We start from the raw sequence: 4998 nt of genomic DNA, 5'->3' as shown, positions 1-4998 counted from the left end.
ATAAGTGGTAGAGTGCTTGCCTAGCTTGTGTGAGGCACTGGGTTTGGTCCTTAGCATTAAATAAAAATAAAAATAAGATGAACACCTTGATGATGGAATTCAACTTACTTTTATCATTTTCTTTTACACTGAAATATGCCACACTCAGATGATAAATTTCATTGCCACATCCCTATGAGTGGCCCTGAGTCCACAGTGTCAAGATGAAAAGAGCAGCCTCTGCTCTCCCTGTGGGGTCTTTATGGGACAAGAAACTTCACCATGAGAACCAGGACTGCCAGGATTTGCTGTAGAGCCATAGTTTCAGAATCCATCAGAGAATGAAGAACAGGAAACTTTATATACCTAAAAATAGAAGTCAACTAGTGTTAGTAAGGGGAAGGAGGACTGCAGCCTTTTCACTTCCTGAGTGGGGGTTTAAGGAGAAAGTAGTGCAACTTTAAAAGACTTTCATTGGCCACATGTGGCATCAAAGTTCACAATCCTGATTAAGGTGGAGCTTCCTGTTTTGTTGTGATGCAGAAAGATGGCAGCCCACAGGCCCAGAAATTCGACACCCCACCTGGGGGTCAGAAAGTTTATGCCTGATGCAGACAGATGGCCACCACTGTCGAGCACAGAACAGGGTTCATGGCTGTGCAGTGTTCAGACATAAGGTTCCAGAATGTGAATCCTGAGGCTTCCTCCAAACTTTCTAAAGCGTCTGTTGACCAAAATACAACCAGTGCTACAACAAAAAGAACCCCCTAGTTCCAATGCAGAGCAAGCAGGCAGAGAAGCCAAGAGAGCCAGCCTGGCCAGAGAGGGCACAGGCCACTCTACGTGAGTGATGTGTCTCAGGGACTTCTACCATTTTATACACACCATCTGGAGCAGAGTAAGAAGTTAAAGGACACATGAAAAGGTAAGAAAATAGCTTCCCTGGTCAATAGAGAAAGTAGTCAACAGAAGACTGAGATATCCATGTTCACCTCTAGACCTTAAAATTATGAGGACACAGTAAAAAAGTTCCACAACACACTTGGAAAGATGGGAGAAACTACCTCTCTGCTAAACGTGCAAAAGAGTAAACTTGAAGAAAGACAGATACAAACTATAGGTTGAAACACAAGGAAAAGATTAATAGGATCAACCACAGCCAGGACATGATGACACCAGGGTAGACTGTGAGCCTGTGGAAGGACATCCTTGGTGTCTGTAGGCCCAGAGGAGAGGAAAACAAGGAAGACAGAAGAAATATTTCAAAGGATAATGTCTAATAATATTTGAATACTAATAAAAGAAATCAGTCAACTGATTCGGAAAAAAGCCAGGACATTCAACCAATAAAAATTCAAATGTAAAAACCCGTATGTCTGAGCATATCCTATTCTAATTGCTGAAACCAAAGATAAACTAAAAATGTAAAGAGGAAAATAAAAATAATGTAAAGGACACTGATTTCCCACTTGAAAAGGCATGAAGAGAAGACAATTACCCAATGAACTCAAACAGGAAAGATAAGAATGAACCCTAGATGCAGCAAATACCTTTCAGAAGAATTTTCAGATCAAGGAAATGAAAATTTCATCATCTGAAGAACTGCCTAAGCAGTTATACTAACATAAATCTACAACATAGATCCTCCAGTCCAACAGAAGCCAGACCAGATCTGTCAGGAACAGAGGGCACAAGGTTGGTCAATGCTGAATTCTTCTTTCTGCTTTCTTGGTTTCTTTAAGTCACATGACTCTTCAAAGCAGAACTGTAATTCTTAAATATGGTTTTATTATATATCAATAAAAGGACATAGCGCATTACAAAATTTGTCTAAAAGGAAGCAGTCAAGTACCAAGTCCAGGTAGACAGTGAAAAGTGGAGATGCACCTTGTAATCTCTGGAGCAAGGAGTAGAAAAGAATGTCAAGACATTGAGCTTTAAATCAATATAGAAGTTAGAATAGACTAATAAAAATTTCAGTTATCCCCAAGAGAGCAGAAAAATTGAATAAACACACATATATATGGCACTAATAGCAATCAAGTGTCAATATGATAAGCCTAAACCAAACTATATCATATTAAATACATGTGGACTTAGTACACCACTGTAAAGACAGAACTGTGCTCTAGGTGAATCTACTGATTCCATATCTGTTCCTGGGATGAGAACACATAGATAATTGATCATTTCAGGGTTGGCTGAAAGCCAGAGGATGCACTCTAGCAGAATTCTTGACTAGAAGGTGACATTAATCAAAGTGGTGTAGTCTTTGGTCTGATCATAGATACAGCATCAGCCAGGAAAGCTGTCTCTCCAGGGCTCCAGAACTTCCCTACATGGTCACTTAAGGGTATTCACATTCCTCTCCCTCAAGCCTCAGATTCCTACAGAGGACCTCTGCTTCCTGCCCTGAGGAGAAAAGGCAATTCTGAGCTCAGTGAGCACACTCAATTGCACTGATCCGCTTGCCTATCTGCTAATCACCATGTTAGAAATTTTTGTGCAAACCTGCACCTCTGGTTGGTTTGCCTGGCCCCAACAGTTTTCCTTAATGCCACCTGATGGGTGAGAGAGCACCTTGGCCTCCTCAGAGTAGGTCAGGTCAACCCATCTCCCATGGGAAGGTGCAGAGGAAGCTGCCCTCCACAGGTCAGAAGGTCAGAGCAGTGATTTGTCCAGCTCCAGACATCCTACCTGCTCCCAGGATGTCAGGAGCTGGGTTGCAGAGATAAGCAGCATTGCACTGGTCCTGCCTGAGATGTTTCTGTACATTAACAGTGGGGCAGGTGAAGGAGAAGAAGCCAGCGTGTGCCATCAGGAGGACTGCACGATGGTGGTTGATGCAGGCAGCCATCCCTTCCCTGCATGGTCACGTCCTCTGCCCTTGGTACACCTGGCATCAAGGACTATTGGCTGAAAGCCAGTCCTTATCCTCTCATATCAGAAGTGCAAGTGGCCAAGAGATATACAGCAGAGGGCATCACCCCCATGACCTTGCAAGGTTGCTTGGAACCCCACAGGTGGTCTCTGGTGCCCAGGGAATAGTGAGCTCCAGAAGCAGAATAGCATGCTTGTTGTACAGCACCCCTAGAGAGGGAAGGCGCACACTTCATCAATTTCCACACATCTGTCTTCACACAGTTGGGCTCCTTCACAAAGTTACTCTAAGTACCTTAACATAGGTAGAGCAAAATTAAAATTACTTTACCAATTTTGCATTTTCAGCTTTCCCATATTTTGTGTTATTTTCCATCCATAAGTTCATCATTTTGGCAAAGCCCTCTCTTCACCTGGAGAAGTCAGCAAGTGAGAACCAAGTATGGTTGAGGGGCTGTGGGGGGCAGAAGAGGGAGAAAAGGTGTAATTTACAAGACTTCAGTACTTTTCCATATTATAAATTTGATGATTTCGATATTTTAACAGCTAACATTTGTCTTTCTCTTTAATGGAACAATATATTTTCCCTGAATTGTTTATTTCCAATAAACTACTTTTAGAGTTGAAGTGGGATTTTGGGGTATAATGTAAAAAGAATACCCTTTTAAACCTTGCATATTATCTTGTAAAGCAGCAACATACCCTCAATGTAATTTTGTAAACATTTCCTGGGTGTATACTTTTGCAACATTTTCTTGAAAATGTTAAGTAGGGCCAATTGGTCACAGCAGGAAGGAGCAGAGTAAAATGGAAGACAGCACAGGTGCTGGAGAAATGTGATTCCTGGGAACAAGAAATGCAGGTAACACAGAAATCAGAAGAAATGCCAGCCAGCACAAAGCACAGATTGGCTTCTATAGTTTTTGATACAATTCACTTTGCTTCACCTTAAGTAGCTTATACGTTTGGGTATAGAAGTTCACTGTTACCCTTTCCATCATTCTTTTAGGTTTTTATGCAAACATGAATTACATTTTATTTTCACTGTACTTTTCATCATATTGACACTCTTTCGCAAGAAAAGCATAAATAAATCCACTAGAAAGGTCCATCAATACACTAACCTCTGGTGATCCCATGGATTTTGTTTGTTTGATGCTAGAGTTTTCTTATATTTCAGAGGATCTGTTAAGATGCTCAAAATAGTGGGAGGCGCCTGTGAGCCTCGTGGCCTCTTTGCTATTTGGGACCTTTGGTCCTGGTCATTGCTCTGGGGCCTGCAGAGCCTAGGAGGAACCTCCATTCCAGGTGCTGGGCATTGGGTCCATGGCTCCACTGATGCCTCCTGTGGCGGCTCCGCTGTCCCTAGCTGTCAAGGCCCCAAACCCAGCAGCAGCCACTACCTCCTATGGGGTCTTTTGCAAGGGGCTCTCTTGCACCCTGCTCACCTTCTTTGAGCTGGCCTGGAAGCTACAGATGAATTTCCCATAGTTCTACATGGCAGGCTCGGTGATCCTGAACATCCGTTTGCACGTACACATTTAGAAAAGTGACTAAGCCGCCGGCCTTGGGTGGCCAGCATGACCACTCACTCCCAGGCTTCCCAGGGACTTGGTTAACATGCAAGCAAGGGGCTTGGACATCTTGGAGGGGGCCTGGACGCACTGGGCGCCTGCCCTCTGTGCTTCTGCAATCCCTAGACCATGGTGGGACCCCTGCTGGGATGAAAAAGAGGCTATAGCGGATTCTGGGAACTGAGACCTTCGGCTAAAACCAAAGAAAATCAGAAACTTTGTATTGTTAAACTCCGATCGAATTCCAGGATATAATACAAGGGCACAGAATGTTATTAAAAAGGAAGACTGAATTATTCGGGAAAAAAAATTGAGTGTGCAACAAATTCTTGGCCTGAGTGAAAATTAAGAGATCAGTAAACTTAGGGAATACCAGTGTGGATTATTAGCAACATGCTGAAGAAAAAGTCGATAGTATTAAGAATATGAAGTGGAAGGCATATTTTTTTTCATCCAACGTGAAGGACAAAGCAAAACTGTTTAGAAAAAACATCCTCCAAACACTAAATGTGAAATGCTGCACGATTTTGAACAAATGGTGGAAGGGTGAGAATATGCATTCTGC

General features: G+C 42.7%; 1 pseudogene; it reads left to right on the top strand.

Moving 5' to 3' along the window:
• The first annotated feature begins 4197 nt into the window (after window positions 1-4197).
• LOC144374456 (small integral membrane protein 10-like protein 1) lies at window positions 4198-4620 on the top strand (annotated as a pseudogene).
• Window positions 4621-4998: the final 378 nt, after the last annotated feature.

This window comes from Ictidomys tridecemlineatus, unplaced genomic scaffold, assembly GCF_052094955.1.
Source record: "Ictidomys tridecemlineatus isolate mIctTri1 unplaced genomic scaffold, mIctTri1.hap1 Scaffold_70, whole genome shotgun sequence".
Taxonomy (NCBI): domain Eukaryota; kingdom Metazoa; phylum Chordata; class Mammalia; order Rodentia; family Sciuridae; genus Ictidomys; species Ictidomys tridecemlineatus.
Note: the sequence above shows the minus strand (reverse complement) of the source record. Positions and strands in the feature narration are given on the sequence as shown.